At 44.9% G+C, this 18,735-nt stretch overlaps 1 protein-coding gene across 1 annotated transcript in view; it reads right to left on the bottom strand.

Annotated features, from left to right (window-relative positions):
* The window catches only part of LOC134449010 (myelin basic protein-like), an 84,084-nt gene that overhangs the window by 701 nt on the left and 64,648 nt on the right, over positions 1-18,735 (bottom strand). The window lies entirely within an intron of this gene.

The raw sequence follows: 18,735 nt of genomic DNA, 5'->3' as shown, positions 1-18,735 counted from the left end.
ACCCTTAACCCCGGATACAGTACAGTACATTACCTATAAAGTATTTAGAGATGCAAAAGATAGGCATTTGCGTAGATGTTTATGCATTTACTCAGAAGATGGCTGTCTAACTCTCTTCATCCTGTGTTGAGGGAATTGTTGAAGGAACAATATGCGTACAGGAGTGCAACAATAATTGAAGAGTTCAGATGCAAAACCCCCTAAGTGCCATTTCAGAAAATAATCCTAATTCATTTTTATTTAATACAAAGCTATAAAAATTGCATATTTTTTCATTTTATTTATGTAATATAACTATTTACATGTATTATCAAGTACATGAATGTAAACCAAACCCACAACGGGGTTCTCTAAAAATATAGAAGTGCAGGTCTTCAGAAATGGAGTTAGGGGGTTTTGCATCTGAACACTTCAATTATTTCTATTTGTAATTCTGTGAAAAGCAAGTGCATCAACAGTTATAATTTCCATTTGTCCACGCTGCCCTGCCCATCCCATATGTCAGGCACCCAGTGTGTACTAGTAGAGGGACATACAGCCGTGGAGCTGCTCGCCTCCACCCGGCCCAGGCCACTGGGTTTGAGTCCCCCAAACAGTGTTGCCAGATTGGGCGGCTACCCACCCAATTGAGCTGCTTGGGATGGCCGTCTGCGGGTAAAAACGGGAAAAAATGGCCATTTGGCGTTTTTTTCCCCTGCTGTTTTGTGCCCATAGAGATCAATGTAATTTGTTGATATTGGGTGGAATTTAGCGCATTTTGGTGCATTTTTGAGAACCTTTTGGGGCGGGATTTGATCAGACACATCTGGCAACACTGCCCCCAACCACTAGGCCAAGCAAGCGGCCCAGGCCAGCTCTCCCAGTAAGACAATAGCCTATACTGTACTGGGAGGAATGGTGCAACAAAACACCAGAGAATCTGCATGTTAATGTTTTCTTAACAGTGGCCCTTTTGTCTCCGGCCGCACAGTTATTTCTGCCGGACAATGGGGGACAGTGTCACTAAAATAACTCCTCTAAGTATGGATTTTCAACTCCATGCACGGTGACACATATCTGATGTGCCATTCGGGCTGCCATTCGTCTGTGGTGGGGTGTGGTCACGGCAGAAACCTGTGTCTTATGCAGACCAGCTTTTAAATATATATATATATATTTTCAACTTTATTAGGACTGTACAGTGAAGAGTAGGACAGGAAATGAGTGGGAGAGAGATGGGGAGGGGTCGTCAAAGGACCCGGGCTGGGAATCGAACCCGGGTCAGCCGCATGGTAAAGGAGTGCCCTACAGGATGGCCACAGCAGGGCCTAGAGACCTGCTTTTAAATAAATCATGGTATGTATGTAGCTATGGAAGTGAAGCGAAGGCCCCCTCAAGGCCTATGTGCCAGGTGGATTTGATGGATTTCCAAACTGATGTGATGAAACGTCTTGAAACCTGCACTGCCTGCTGGAGCGTTGCAATGCAAAGTGCAAGGAGCCCTGAAGCATGGAGCCTGTGGCCCTGAGGTGATGCAAGGTGGTGCGAGGTGAACCGCGGTACGATTATCACCTCAGGATGAATGCTCCTGGGGATCTAGAACCCCTCTGAATAGAACGCTGTGAACTTCACAGGACCCCTTCAGTCGAGGGTCACGGGGGCAGAGAGATCTCCAGAGAGATCCCCCTGACTGTCTGAAGCACACACACTTCATACAAACCTGAACCATCAGATTTTAGGCAACTGAGGAAAGCATCTTGGCAAGTATGAATATAAGGCTTACTCTAGCAAATGAAGAGCTACAGGGGCAGAGAGATCCCCAGAGTGCCTGACTGAAACACGCCTCAAGCAGACGTAGCCCCTTAATGCGCGCCGTACCTCCTGAGGCACGCTGTAATAGACATAGAAATGTAACTACCATAGCACTACAATACTATGACACAACACAGGCCCTTTAGTAATGCACCACGAATTGGTCATTACCATACTGGTAACAATGACTTTATAAAGCCGTGCCTTAAGGGGTTAAACAACCACATTTTCGCTTACTTCAGAAAATAAAAGATCAGCTAAAGTCAACCTTTGCATTTGCTATTGGGGACTTACTGTATACTGAAGGTTTCAAACTGTTTGATAGCAGTCAGCCATAAAAGCTCCTACACACACACTGGTGAGCTTGAATGAAATCATGTTTATTGGTTTTCCTCACTAGGGTGAGCTGACAGCGCAATTAATGTGATATCACAACCACCTACTCACTTCAGAGAGGCCTGCATGGCATCAGCCTTCCATTAGAAATCTCCACACACAAACAGAAAAATGTAGAATAAAGTGGAGTTATGAAGCAAAAATAAAGATATTTGGACTGTTAACCCCAATGTCTGACCTAACATTATGACGATGAATTCACTGTCATACCAAATTATGTTTTCAGTGCTGCTCAGGGGTGCATTTCTGGAAAGCGTAGTTGTTAGCAGTTAGCAACTTCAGTAGTTCCCAATTGGAAATTGCATTGCAACCAACAAAGTAGCTAACATACTTAGCAACTATGCTTTCTAGAAATGCACCCCAGGCCTTTTAGGTTCTTTCCAGGGAATTATTAAAATATGCTAAATCATGCCATGCAATCCTGGCTAAGTGTCATCAACGGCTGTTGGTCTCTCTAATAATGGCAGCTTTCCACAAAAGAATGTAACTTTAATCCCTCCATAGAGGTCTAGAGGATGATGTATTGTGTGCGACGCAAATCCCCTTAATTGCGTATCCCTGTCAACAATCAATCTCTCTCCCACACAGGGCAGGGTACAGATGGCAGGGCAGGGCAGGGCAGGGCAGGCTGAATCCGCAGTAAATCTCCACAGCACAGAGGGAGCAGAGATATGTCGATATGGTGGGCGAGGAGAGGAGAGGAGAGTCATAGTATTACATTACATTACATTTCACTTAGCTGACGCTTTAGTTTTGTTCAAAGCAACTTACAACTATTATTTTTCAGGGTATTGGTTACAGACCCTGGAACAAAGTGGGGTTAGGTGCCTTGCTTGGGCATTTCAGCCATGGATGGAGGTGTAGGGAGAGGTCAGAGGGGATTTGAACCGGCAACCCCTAGACTGAAAGACCAACTCTCTAACCACAAGGCCACGGCTGACCCAGTATTATATAGAGTAAGTACGGATGTGAACGGAGAGCACGAGAGGGAGATCTCCTCAGCACAGAGCCAGAGACGGATTATCCATAAGGGCCAGTGGCACAGTGCCCAGGGGCACCAAGCATTTTTGACCAGTGAGGGGGCACCACAAGGACTACAGATGGAAATGAGCTATTATCTATAATCTGGCACAAGCCGTCTTTTTACTCATGTAAAAAATGACTATTGTGCATGGTCCCTGTTGGACTAAACTAATTAAACTAAACTAAACTAAACTAAGACAAAAACTTGACAAAAATGTTTAGAAAAGGAGCACCAGTCAGTTATAGTGACCGGGGGCACCACATTGGCTTAATACGGTCCTGCACAGAGCAAATATATGTCGATATGGTGAGCAAGGAGAGAAGAGGAGAGCCCTTAGTATTATGGAGTAAGTATGGATGCGAACGGAGAGCATGAGGGAGAGGACCGGAATGAAAATGAGTTGGAGAGAGTGAAGAGGAAGAGGACTGGGAAGGGAACGATAAGGATGGGGCCGGCTTGGGTGGGGTGGCGTGGGATGGTGTGGGGTGGGATGGGGTGGGGTGGGATGGGGTGGGGTGGGGTGGGGTGGTGTGGGGTGGCGTGGGATGGGATGGGGTGGGGTGGGGTTGGAACGGGTGGCTGAGGGAGTGACAGGGAGGACTGGGGAAGGAAAGGATTAGGGTGGGGTTGGATGGGGTGGGGTGGGGTGGGGAAAGAGTGGCTGATGGAGTGACAGTGAGAGGGAGATGAAGAGGGAGTGAGACAGATGGATGGACAGACTGACAGGATGAAGGGAAAAAAAGATCAAATGAGGAGAGGTAGAGAGAGAGAGCTGGAAAGAAGAGAGGTATACAGGCAGGCTGACAGATGACAGACAGAAAGGGTGAAGGAAAAGATGAAGGAAAAAAAGTAAAAGCAGAAAATGAGAGGAATGGCCGGTCTTGTCCGAATGTCTGATAGTATGACTTGCACTTGTCTATCTGGAGACCCTGAGATCTAAGAAGGATCGGGTCACCATGGTGCAAGTGTCTGAAGTTCTAAGGTTCTAAGGGCAGCATGGTGCAAGTGTCTGAAGTTCTAAGGTTCTAAGGGCAGCATGGTGCGAGTGTCTGAAGTTCTAAGGTTCTAAGGGCAGCATGGTGCGAGTGTCTGAAGTTCTAAGGTTCTAAGGGCAGCATGGTGCAAGTGTCTGAAGTTCTAAGGTTCTAAGGGCAGCATGGTGCGAGTGTCTGAAGTTCTAAGGTTCTAAGGGCAGCATGGTGCAAGTGTCTGAAGTTCTAAGGTTCTAAGGGCAGCATGGTGCGAGTGTCTGAAGTTCTAAGGTTCTAAGGGCAGCATGGTGCGAGTGTCTGAAGTTCTAAAGTTCTAAGGTCACCATGGTGCGGGTGTCTAAAGTTCTAAGGTCCTGAAGTTCAGATTCTCTCTGGACTTGGCAAAAATTCCAGCATTGATTCCACTCCATTTGCTTGGCCTCACACTCTGGGAATCATATTATATATATTATAAATGACTGTATCATATATCCTTATTGCAGATACATCTTGTCATAGATTTTCATAAAATTACATTTCTCAGCAAAGCGTACTGTTTGAGAAGGACAAACACAATTTTTATTATCATTCTTGCTCAAGCGTGAATATACACACTGCAGTGCAGTCCGGCATGAGTGTCAGTTTCTCTATCTGGCAAAGAAATAGAGGGAGGACACTGATAAGTGAAGCACCAGGATAAAGTTACAAAGTTACTGCAATAAAAAATAATAAAAAATAATCTATTTGTATCGATACATCGATCCTACAGCTGGCAATTCAATTAATTGGTTCATCCACCAATTGTTGTAATTGTTGCACTCATTTTGTGATCAGCTTTTGTTAATTTATTTAACATTTCACACATAAGCCAACCCTGTAAGGTCAAAAAAATCGACTCGAATAGAATCGCATCGTGGAGCATTCTTAAGTGTTGAAAATAATAGATATTGAATTGAATTGCCATGAAGGCTCTGATTTATTCCCCTAGTACTATGCATGGCTTACCAACACTATCTGACAGCCTGTTATCTCCAGGTGTAGACAAGTAGTGAGAGCTCAGTGACACTTAACAGCCCCAGGAGCAGTGACAATATAAGTCTTTGATTTATTAAAGATTAATACATGCTTTTCTCCGTAACTTTCATTTAATAGATGTATAACGCTCATTATGCCTAACTGCTTTGATAACACTGAAGTTTTTCTTTTACTTGAGACATGCAGCAGTGTCCCTCTGATGAAGACGGAAGTTATACCCTCGGAACATGTCAGGTAAAAGATAAAACTTTTACATGTCTGAGGTAAAAGAAACATTTAAGTGAGATTAATACATGGTTCATGAGGGATTTAATATGTTATTACAGTTTCACAATAAAGTAAGAAGTTACATAAATTCACAATTTATAGCAGATGGACGTTATAAAGTGCTTCCTTCAGGGTAGTTCTAAACTGCATGATGAGGTAGACTGTGGGAGGATTTTTGTCTGTAATTGCAAAGCCCACTTCACATAGTAATGGCAGCACTAAGCCAAAGTATTGACCATGTTTAACTGATTTCTTGTCAACTTAAGTAGCATGCCATCTAAGTATATAATCCAACTATATTGACCAGTTATAATCCAACTATATTGACAAAGTGTTGTTCAGGGGACATCTGATTGAGGGCACATCTGCACTTGGAGCTTGTGCCTCCCAGAGATACAAAAAAAATCAACACCCCATTTTAGAGAGCACATGGGAAAATCCAATTTGTGCTTGTTGAGATTGGGGTTTCAAAAAAAGATATTTGAAGCACAGAGTTCTGTACTTTAGAGAACCTGATGACATTCCGGACAAAGATATGGAGTCAAGACAGGAGTTAAGAAAGAATTTTAAAAAGAACTACCACTTAATAAAACGCTCTGAAAGTTGTGAATATCATGATAAGAAAGGCGTGTGAAAAAGGGGCAGAGAAGGTGAGAGGAAGGTGAAGATATGCAAGAGGAACAAACTGGCAGGCTGGGAACAAAAAAATTGAAAATGTGTGAGAGAGCAGAAGTGCATGGGGCCATTTCAGTTCCACTGGGGTATTAATTATGTTTGTTTACAAGAGCGTTTCATTCTTCTCGTTTTAAATGGGCAAAATTAAATTATTGAAATAAGTGCAAACTCATAGTGGAGTGTGTATGTGTGTGAAAAATGAGAGAGGATAAATGAGTGCGATAGAGAGAGAGAGAGAGAGAGAGAGAGAGAGAGAGAGAGAGAGAGAGAGAGAGAGAGAGAGAGAGAGAGAGAGAGAGAGAGAGAGAGAGCGGAGGGCAAGAGGGAGACTAATATTGCTCTGCACGAGCAGCAAAAGCATCACCTGCTGTGGCCAGCATGCTGAGCATAATTAGGAGACCAAATAAAAGTATTATTCATGGACCCTCCAAAACACAGAGAGAGAGAGAGAGAGAGAGAGAGAGAGAGAGAGAGAGAGAGAGAGAGTGTGTGTGTTTGTGTGTGTGTGAGTGCGTTATTTTGTGTTTGTGAGTGTGTGTGTTATTTGCACGAGCATGAAGTTTTATTAATGTTATTAGTGTGTGTGTGTGGTGTGGTGTGGTGTGTGTGTGTGTGTGTGTGTGTGTGTGTGTGTGTGTGTGTGAGTGTGTGTGTGTGTGTGTGTGTGTGTGTGTGTGTGTGTGTGTGCCTCATTATCCATGCATGGTGGAGGGGGGGCCCGGTGCTGTGCTGTGCTGGGGTGGAGGGGGGGCCCGGTGCTGTGCTGTGCTGTGCTGGGGTGACTGATAAGCTGTTGGGGTGTGCTGTTGTTGCTTCGGGGGCCACTGAGGGCTCAGCAGCTGTGATGTGCAGCTCAGACGGAGGCAACAGCTGCTTACGGCACAACACAGCACAGAACACTCACCAGCAACTTTTTGGCTCCAAATACACACAGCAGGCATGCACACACGCACATGTGCACGTAAACACACGCACACACACACATACATACACATACACACACAAGCACATCCGCACACACGTGCGCACACAGGTAAGTCAACACTGGCACATACACACACGCGCATGCACATCCACATCCACATCCACACACACACACAAAAACACACAAACACACGCACGCACGCACGCACGCACGCACGCACGCACGCACGCACGCACGCACACACGCACACACACACACACACACAGTGGGATGAACTCACAAGCAAGCATAGAAAAGTAAACTCAGTGCACAGCACACTCATTCTGGCAAGTCTGTCCCCACTGTTTTTTTTAAACAAGTTTGTTGTTTGTTTAAATCAACTTCACGATATCTTTCACAGCCTTGTGTACTTTTCAGTTTTATTCAGCGCAATGGAGACCGAGAGACAACTGTCGTGGTGGTGGACTCTTTTCCTGTAATGTTTGCCTTTCTCTCTTTGCTCAAAAGAGTACAAAAAAAACCCTCAAGTTCATCCTGTCTGCTCTCTCTTAATCCACATTTCATCTCCCCATAAGATTGTTTTCTAGGATTGATCTTGACTGTCTCAGCGCACCGCACCGCACCGCACCGCACCGCAGAAAGGATAATGAAACAAACATTACCCTTGACCACCAATACAACGACAGTGAGGGAAGCATTTCTATCAAAAAACAAAGTTTACTTCTATGTTCTCCAAAATGGAGTTATCATAAAAGACGTAAATCTCTACAGTGTCTAAGAGGACAAACAAAATACACTACTGTTATGTAGGACTACTATATATTTAACCATCAAAAGTCTAACTTCCTACAAATGTTACAATGTCAAATAGTTTTGTGTATTACGGTTAATTCCTAGTGATACTTGTAAGTTGCTTATTTATAAGGCTGACTACCAGACTTGCTGGGTAAAAGAATAATGTTCAATAGTCTGGAACTACAATGATGCTCTGTAGTTATTAATGTTTCTCATTTTGAATTAAGTGAAGCACACCACAAGTGAATGTTTTTGAAATGGCACTTTTCATTAAACTAGCTTGTAACAGCAGCACACTCTACGTAACACAGAAATGGGGTGAACTGCCCTTGGGTCATTCAGCTCTAAAATGAGGTTAGATGGGTGCAATTATTGAAGACCTGAAGAAATATGAGCCGGAAATGTTCCTCCACTTCGAGAAAAAAAAGCAAGAAATTGCTTAGAAAAATGAAAAACTGTGTGTGATTAAAAAAAGTGAAAGATTATGTAATATGCAAAGTGCATTGTTCAAATCAAACAGCAACACTGGGATGTGATTAAAAAAGTGAAAGATTATGTACAATATACTGTGCATTGTTCAAATCAAACAGCAACTGAATCCCAGGAGAGGGAGAAGGAGAGGGAAAAGCAGGGCCAGAGGACCAGGGTGTGGCAGTAGGACTAGCAGGCCCAGAGGACCAGGGTGTGGCCCAGGACAGTAGGGCTAGCAGGCCCAGAGGACCAGGGTGTGGCCCAGGACAGTAGGACTAGCAGGCCCAGAGGACCAGGGTGTGGCCCAGGACAGATGGACTAGCAGGGCTAGAGGACCAGGGTGTGGCAGTAGGACTAGCAGGCCTAGAGGACCAGGGTGTGGCAGTAGGACTAGCAGGCCTAGAGGACCAGGGTGTGGCCCAGGGCAGCAGGGCTAGCAGACCCAGAGGACCAGGGTGTGGCCCAGGACAGTAGGGCTAGCAGGCCCAGAGGACCAGGGTGTGGCAGTAGGACTAGCAGGCCTAGAGGACCAGGGTGTGGCCCAGGACAGTAGGACTAGCAGGCCCAGAGGACCAGGGTGTGGCCCAGGACAGATGGACTAGCAGGCCCAGAGGACCAGTGTGTGGCAGTAGGACTAGCAGGCCCAAAGGACCAGGGTGTGGCCCAGGACAGATGGACTAGCAGGGCTAGAGGACCAGGGTGTGGCAGTAGGACTAGCAGGCCTAGAGGACCAGGGTGTGGCCCAGGGCAGCAGGGCTAGCAGACCCAGAGGAGCAGGGTGTGGCCCAGGACAGAAGGACTAGCAGGCCTACAGTAGCAGGACTACAGGCCGGCAAGCCGACAGGTCGGGGACAAAGGGGACAGTTGTCCCGGGCCAAGGGAGTAGGGGGCCCCAGAATTGGTTTCCCATTACATTGTACGTATTCAGTGAGTGGGTGGGCCATCCAGATGGTTTTGTCACGGGCCCAGCCAAAGCTATCAGCGCCCCTGCCTACAGTAGCAGGGCATCCGGAGTGGAGGGAGCACAGCACAGCTGGAATGCATGGAGTGGGCTGGGGCCTTCATGGGGCCCCTCACTTCAGTATCTGCATCTCTCTCTCTCTCTCTCTCTCTCTCTCTCTCTCTCTCTCTCTCTCTCTCTCTCCCTCTGCACTTGTCACTCTCCCTTTCTCCTTTTTTCCCTCCCTTCCTCCCATGTCATGTCCTCCCTTCTACTTTCTCTCCGTCTTCAGCTTGAACCCCACCCCACACCACCACACACCACACCACAACACAACACACCACACCACCACCACAACCAGTCTGTTGCCCCCTCTAATCTCTCTCAGGCTTACAGCAAACAAAGCAGCCCATGGATGCGGCCACAGCTCGGTGGGACTTGAGGAACGCTAGGCATTTCTCTGGAGGATAGAGAGATACAGGGAGGAGGGGGTGAAAAAAAGAAAAGAAAAACTGGAGGATAAAAATCCATGGTCAACTAAATGGAGCAGAGGGCCGCGCGAAGGCATGCAAGGCCTGTGGCCGCAACTCCCACCCAAGGCCGGAGCTTGTCTCCTCCCCCCTCCCCTCCCCTCCTCCTCCCCTCCTCCCCCCCTCCCTCCCGGAGCGGCATTCGCTGGGCAGTGGGCACCCACTGACGGACTGCCAGCCAGGCAGAGCAGAGAATTGGCTCTCTGTTCTGTTCCACGGCGGCCATTTTGTAACTCGGGCCACTTCCTTCCCTTTGGAAGAGGATGAAGAAGAATTAGGGCGGTGTCCGAATTGTTCATCGTGTTTCTCAAGGGGGGCCCTAGGGGCAGTGTTGAGAAGGGGGGCGCAATGATAAGGATACGTGGGAGGCACTCAGTTACAAATGGGTGGCATTAGTCTATTTTATTTTTTAATACTAAGGGGGTGTTGGAAGGCCTATGATGAGGTCAAAGGGGCGTTGGCAGGCTTATGATGGGGTCAAGGGGTGTTTGTTCAAAAAGGTTGAACCACTGTTGAACCACTGCCCTACAGAGTGAACTAAACAGGGTGTGTCCTAAATAATGCCCTGTATCATGACCATGTGAGCATTTTGGGTTTTTTTAGAGGTGATAGTTGGGATTGGGCATGGCCACACAAAGTCCACAAAGTTCGAAGAACGAATTCCGAAGAAAAACGAATTCCATGCCACTCACACTCAGAGAGTACTCTGGGACCAAATACACTTTAAGAGATGTCAAATCAACTCTCTACGTGTTGAATTAACACTGCATTATTTTCTCTGTGTTGTTTGAATAAGTGGTTGTTTTGCATGAATAATAATAACGACCTTGGCATTTCCACAACTAAAATTCACTATTATTCTGCGAGCAAGCTTTTCTCTGAATAACACAGTTTTGAACTTTTATCCAGTGGTGTCAGAAAATATTACCTTCATTGGTATTCTCAAAGGGCTGCAGGCCATGTCTGTTTATTCGTTTATTTCATTCCAAAGTTGCTTTTTGGCACAGCTGGCCCTGGCATGAGAAGATTCTAGAAGAGGGTTGTGCCTTTCAGCTCAATGCGGCCGCTGCAAAAGCGATGCCAGTTGCCAAGCGATGATGGAAGCGTTGGCTTCGTCCCTCAAAGAGCTTCTTCACATGCATGTGTTTATGCACTGGCCCGGAGTGAGAGAACTCCCCACAAAAGAAAGAGAAAAAATCCCTCTCTTCTATCTTTTTATCTCTCCATCTCATTTATCTCTCTCTGCATCTGGCTGTTTCAAGCACTATTTTTTTAAACTCTACTGCTCCTGTATTTGTATCTGGGCAATGGAAGCAACAGACTTCATTCCATCTCTATGTAGAATGAGATGATACAGTGTAGATATAATCCTAATCTTATACTTCTTTTCACACACTTTGTGTGCTTTAGCAAAACCTACACATGCATGCACAGACACGCACGGATGCACACACACCCGCACATAAACACAAACACACGCACACAGTCACAGACACACACAAACACAAACACACACACACAGACACACACACAAACATAAACACAAACGGTAACACTTTATTTTAGGGACACATCTATTAGCACTAATACATACAATATTAATGCCTGTGTAAGTAACTTGTAAGGCATGTACTAAGCAAAATAAGACAGCTGTTAAGCATGTATTCACAAATGTCTTGTTCATGCCCAATTAGGGATTCATTACTATATAACCTTAGTAAGGACCAGTAAGCCTATATTTCTATTTATTAGTAAGTAGTAAGTGGCAGAATACAATGTGTATAAGCTCCCGACACACTGTGTGAACAAACCCTGAACAGTGTGAAAACAGATGCAGAATAAGGGTCCCTATTCTAAAGTGATGCATTGGTCAGCCCAGATGGCTCAGGGCCTCTGCACTACCAAAGTCCTAGGGCCCCCACACCACCCAGGCCTGCATTACCTAGTAGCCCCCCCGATCTACAAAGTGTAAGGGTATATCAAATAATTAATATTTACCCAGCTGAGTCATCTAGTTTTCTCTTGGTCATATCAATGAGAGGGAGGTAACAAGAGCGTGTATATAGCAAGGATTGAACGTACACTTGTCAATGGCGGTGGGTTGGTGAGATGTAATTTTTTTTTCATGTACCACTGAGTTTTAATTGTAAAAAAACCCAAAATAAATGCAGAACATTAGAATAATAGTTTTGAAGCAAAACTAAACTACTCTTTTGTGATAATTAAGTGAATGTTTGAGAACATTAGCTTCAAGAAGTGCAGTGCATGATGGGTACGCAATCTAGGTCAACAGACAACCTACCCAGCTCTGAGCCTACGTCCTTAGCTCCTCCCCTCACTTGTGAAATTTAGTTGCTATCCAAACAATTTGCCATGTACGTAACAACAGAAATATTATCATTGCTGCATTGGCCATGCATTGCATTTCTGACTAAGGGCGTAGCCTACCCATCATGCACTGCACTTCTTGTAGCTAAGTTTTCTTAAACATTAACTTATTTATCAGAAAGGAATAGCTTAGTTTCGCTTCCAAACTATTACTCATCGTTATATTCTACATTTATTGTAGGGTTTTTACAATTAAAACTAATTGGTGTATGAAAAAATGACATCTCACCACCCACCGTCATTGATAACTTTACGTCCAATCCTTGCTATATAATGCTTCCAATTACTCATTGACATAATGAGTAGAATAAGTGAGATCTTCATACCTACTGAGACTAATGTAGACTCTGAAATATTCTTACACTTTGCTTCCCGGGAGGAGGGGGGGACGTAGAGTGGGGGCCCTAGGTAGTGCGGCGGCCCTAAGCCATCTAGGCTGAGCAATGCATCACTTTAGAATAGGGACCCTTATTCCACATCTGTTTTCACACTGTTCAGGGTTTGTTCACACAGTGTACCAGGAGCTTATACACATTGTATTCTGGCCCTTACTGCTTACACATAAATAGAAATCTAGGTCTACTAGGTCCTTACTAAGGTTATATTGGTAATAAATCCCTTATTGTGCATGAACAAGACATTTGTGAATACATGCTTAACAACTGTCTTATTTTGCTTAGTACATGCCTTACAAGTTACTTACACATGCATTAATATTTTATGTATTAGTGCTAATAGATGTGTCCCTAAAATAAAGTGTTACCACACAAACACATGCACACAGACAGACAGACGGACGGACGGACGGACGGACGGACGGACGGACAGACAGACAGACAGACAGACACAGATAGACACAAACACACACCATACACACCATACACACAGACACACAGACACACAGACACACACACACACACACACACACACACACACACACACACACCTGCCATTTAGGCTCTTTCTGTATCTGTCTGCTTATTTCCCCAATTTCAGGTAAATGGAGGAGGCCTGACATTAAAGAGGAAGTGTGCAGGACAATGGATGTCCAGGCCGTGATACAAAGCTTTGTGCTACAAGTCACCTCTTTTGTTTGTGTGTGTGTGTGTGTGTGTGTGTGTGTGTGTGTGTGTGTGTGTGTGTGTGTGTGTGTGTGTGTGTGTGTGTGTGTGTGTGTGTGTGTGTGTGTGTGTGTGTTCTTGTGTGTGCGTGTGTGCATGTGCGTGCGTCTGTGAGTCTGTCTCTGTGTGTGTGTGTGTGTGTGTGTGTGTGTGTGTGTGTGTGTGTGTGTGTGTGTGTGCGTGCATGTGTCTGTCAGTCTGTGTGTGTGTGTGTGTGGGTGTGCCCATTTCGTATGTATGTGTGTGTTTTTCACTCAGCTCCTGTCTGACTGTCAGGGTGAGAGTGAGATACGGCAGGCAGCTTGCAGCGGAGCGCAGTCCTAGAGAACAACAGACAGCACATCCCCTTCTACAGCTCCCCGCTGTGCAAACAATGGCAACTGTAAGCTACACAGGAATAAATCCACTACGCAACAATAGCTTTTGTTCTCCGTAATTACGGCTATGAATTTCCCTCGTTTCTATGTAGACCCCTTTTCACGTCTCGTAAATTAACTCAAATTCCATTTGTGCCTTTGTTTTCAGCTCTTCCAGTCTTTTTTTGTGACAGAAATCGTTTGAAGGAGTGTGCTATTTTTAGCGAGACGGTTCTTCTGACAGCACAGTGGTAAACACTCTCAGCCCTGCTACTACTACTACTACTACTACTACTACTACTCGTGGGCTGCTTTCGTTTGTCTTTAAAATGACGAACTGCCGTTGTATATCTTTCTTCTGAGCCGCCTTAGTAGACAGTTCGGTAACACTTTATTTTAGGGATACATCTATTAGCACTAACACATACAATGTGCCTGTATAAGTAACTTATAAGGCATGTACAAAGCAAAATCAAACATTTGTAAGGACCTAGTAGGCCTTAGCGTTTCCTTAGTACATGCCTTACAAGTTACTTATGCAGGCATTAACATTGTATGTATTAGTGCTAATAGATGTATCCCTAAAATAAAGCGTTACCGACAGTTCTTCTGACAGTACAGTGGTACACACTCACAGCCCTACTACTACCACTACTACTCGTGGGCTGCTTTTGTTTGCCTTTAAAATGATGAACTGGCGGTTGTATATCTTTCTCCTGCGATATCTTCCTCCTGTATATCTTTCTCCTCCTTAGCACATGCTTCCTCACACTGTGGCAAAGTGTGTTCACTTAAGACAGCCGTGACAGCAAATAAGGGGCAGGATGATGGCAACCACGATGACGTCACTTCTGTGCAGTGCAGTGCAGTGTAGTGTAGTGAGTGACAGCTGCTTCCTAAGGCATGCCTGTCACCACACTCAGACATAGGCAGCTCAAATACGCCTTACCCAACACACGCCTGTACTGTACTGTACTGGACATGCACCATACTCCCCCCCCACACACACACAGACACACACACACAGACACACAGACACACAGACACACACACACACACACACACACACACACACACACACACACACACACACACACACACACACACACACACACACACACACACACACACACACACACACAGACACACACACAGACACACACACACACACACACACACACACACACACACACACACACACACACAGACACACACAGGCGTATAGGCGTACAGTACATGTCCGCACTTCACCATCTTGGCCGTGAGTAATGTCGGAAACGTCTTGCCAGCTGGAAGCGAGCGAGAGAAAGGCTGTCATTGAGAGATTAGGCCACCGCTGTCGTCTTGTGTCCTCCCTCCCGGTGGCATAATCAACTCATCATCCTGGTCGCTCCTTTAGCGATGGAGGAGCCAGCAACAAAATCAACACACCCAGGGAAACGGCTAAAACAGCTTTGGCCGGGTCCAAGACACAGTCGTCTGAAAACCCCCTAACCCCCCTCATCGAATACATGCAATGTAATGAGGATTCACGCATCATTCTGAGCACACACACGAAATAATGAAATAACGCACGCACGCAAGCACGACGCCTGCCCGCCCGCCCCTACGCACGGCCGCCCGCCCGCCCCTACACACGCACACGCACACGCACACGCACACGCACACAAACACGCACACACACACACACACACACACACACACACACACACACACACACACGCACACACACACAGTCAACGGTGGCTCCTCTGGAGGACACAGGATTAGCAACTTTATCGAACAACCCCACATGGCATAATTACTGCACTTCAGCGTTGGCGTTGATGTCTACATCTGTCGCGGTACGTCATGGTGTTGTTGTGCAAAACAGGGCCGTATAAAGATAATGGGGTGCCCCTGGGCACTATGCCTCAGAGATGCCCCCTTTATGAACAATATTCGTAAAACTTGTGCCACATAGTGCCCATTCATTGGTCAAAATAAGGTTGGTGCCCCTGTGCCATTGGCCCTAATGGATAATCCGACCATGGTACAGGTTGTTGTCCTTTCTGTGTACATACTGTAAGCTAAAGCTAGGGGCATGGGCTGGGCATGTATGCAGGATGCTGTGTCATTAACGAGTGGCTATTAACCAGTGAGTCTCTCTCTCACTCTCTCTCTCTCTCTCTCTCTCTCTCTCTCTCTCTCTCTCTCTCTCTCTCTCTCTCTCTCTCTGTTTCTCTCTCCTTCCCTCTCCTTCCTTTCTCTATCACTCACAAAAAACGATGAATGCACACACACACACACACACACACACACACACACACACACACACACACACACACACACACACACACACACACACACACACACACACACACACACACACACACACACACACACACACACTGGCCTCGCCCCCAGCAGCAAACACACTCCCTGATTGTATGTGCAGATGGTCAAGACAAGTGACGTAGACCTTAGGGTTCAATAACCTCTGCTGACACGCGCATGCTCTGTTTTACCACACCCTTACCACAACCATCATCATAAACTCCATCACTATCCTATGCTCACGGCTAAACTTATTTTTGTTCAAATGTATTTCAGTACAGCGTTATTACATAATAATAGAGATTCCAAAGATATTATGTCAATATTTTTAAATGCTTATAACAGGACTAAAGTCAAGAGACGATTGACTAGTGTGTGGGCCATTGATAAAGCGAAGATAGCCAGTTCATCTGTGAATATGATTTCAAACTTTCAGTGACTCAATGTATTATGGGCCAAACCAACACGTGTGATGCCCCCTAGGACTGCACACTGCCAGAGGTTCCGTGAATCCATAATAAAAACCTTGGCTTTTTAAAGTACCAGTGATGGATCTGAAGAAAAAAAACGAACAACACAGACAGATGCAATTCTGCTCCTTCAATCAGGTGCATAGCATATCAGGGAGGACTCACATGTTAATGGCCAAACCATTGTCATCAGAAACGTTGGTACCTGGTATGTTGTGCACAGACAATTCTGATACCACGACACATGGGCCGGGCAAACTCTGGCAGTTCAATGCAAACAATGTGCGCAAAATGCATTAAAGCTCGCACTCGATAACTAAGAAGAGATGCCCATGTTAAAGTGGGTTTTTAATGATCTCACATATGCCGTGCTATTTACAAAAGTGCACAGTGGGTTTTTCATGATCTCACATATGCCGTGCTATTTACAAAAGTGCACAGTGGGTTTTTCATGATCTCACATATGCCGTGCTATTTACAAAAGTGCACTCTGAGACATCTCTTCTTACTTTCACTGAGTGCGATCTTCAGACCCTCTGATTTTGAATTAGCCTACTCTATATCCAAAGCCAACACACCATCACATAAGAAAAGCCACCTTGAAAGGCACAAACCCCTATCTTTCATTACATTGCAATATATCAAGTAATCAAAAGGTATCCAAAGTGTTCAGATAACGTTACTCATATTGAGTAATTCAATAGATTAAGTCAGAAACTACATTTTGAGCCATGTAAGGTCATAAGCTACATTTTAAAAGTAGCCTTCCAAACATTAGTTGTGCACTTGATTAAAAGAAGGTTATTCTTTTCAGTCTCAAGAGCTTTGTCCATTTCTCATTGATGCACCAGATGAGAACACAAAAGCATGTGGAACTAGAAATGCATTCTCACAGAAAATGCTGGAAGCGGGCTTGCCTTTTGGGGCAGAGATGAAAAAAAGTACTATTGAGAAAACAAAGCTAAAAGAAATGTTGGGAAAAATCCATCCACCCAGTCAGAAGTTATGGGCCAAACAATTCAGCCATCTTGGATTCAGCCATCTTGAAAGTGCTGTAGCTCTGCGTTTTGGGGATATACTAAATGACATACATGGTATTTTAAGTTGGCTAAGGAACACTGCATATGATATAATTTTGAAAATCGACATGGCTTCGAGCGGGATTAGAACTCACAACCTCCATATCTGTAATCCAACCCCTTTGCCATTGATATTAAATGACATACGATACATGATATTTGAAGTTGGCTAAGGAACACTGCATATGATATCATTTTGGAAATCAACATGGCTTCGACTGGGGTTCGAACCTCCAACCCCCATATCCCTAATTCAGCACATTTGCCATTCATACTAAATGACATACATGGCATTTTAAGTTGGCCAAGGAACACTGCATATGATATACTTTTGAAAATCAACATGGCTTTGACTGGGATTCGAACCCCCAACCTCCATATCTGTAATCCAGCACATTTGCCATGCATACTAAATGACATACATGGCACTTTAAGTTGGCCAAGGAACACTGCATATGATGTAATTTTGAAAATCAACATGGCTTTGACTGGGTTTCGAACCCCCAACCTCAATATCTGTAATTCAGCACATTTGCCATCCATACTAAATGATATACATGTATGGCATTTTAAGTCGGCCAAGGAACGCTGCATATGATACAATTTAGAAAATCAACATTGCTTCATGTGGGTTTCGAACCCTCAACCTCCAATCTAATGCAGCAGCATGCATTACCACTAAGCCAAGCAGTTAATTGTCATGCATAGTCCAGCAAGACTATATTACATTGCATTGCAGAGCTGAACAATGGACTTCTAGAATGCTTGCTCGCACCTGCTCGTTAAGAATGGAATCTTGAGACAGTGACAGTTGAAATGGAATCCTTCACTGGCTGCACCTGTTGTGATTGACTGAAAGACAGTTAGTATTGAGCCTTTAACAGGGGAGAAAATGAGAATGAGTTTTTTGTCTTTACAACATCGTTGTAAAAAAACTAAAAGGAGTTGGCACGTGTCCTTTTCACAGATCGGAGTCATGCTTGTGATCTCTCTAACAGTCTTTGAATGAAGTTTATAGGTTAAATTTTTCAGGCACAAATGGACCTCCGCTGACATGCGCTGATCTCTTGAAAAATGCCCTTTTCGAAAGACTGGGATTCTCCATAGAGCCAGGCCTGTTTTTTTTATAAACCTGCCATTTAAAAAGTATTGGGATTTGGGAGATGAAACTTTGACAATTTGGAG

The sequence above is a fragment of the Engraulis encrasicolus genome, chromosome 5 (genome assembly GCF_034702125.1).
Source record: "Engraulis encrasicolus isolate BLACKSEA-1 chromosome 5, IST_EnEncr_1.0, whole genome shotgun sequence".
NCBI classification, from domain to species: domain Eukaryota; kingdom Metazoa; phylum Chordata; class Actinopteri; order Clupeiformes; family Engraulidae; genus Engraulis; species Engraulis encrasicolus.
Note: the sequence above shows the minus strand (reverse complement) of the source record. Positions and strands in the feature narration are given on the sequence as shown.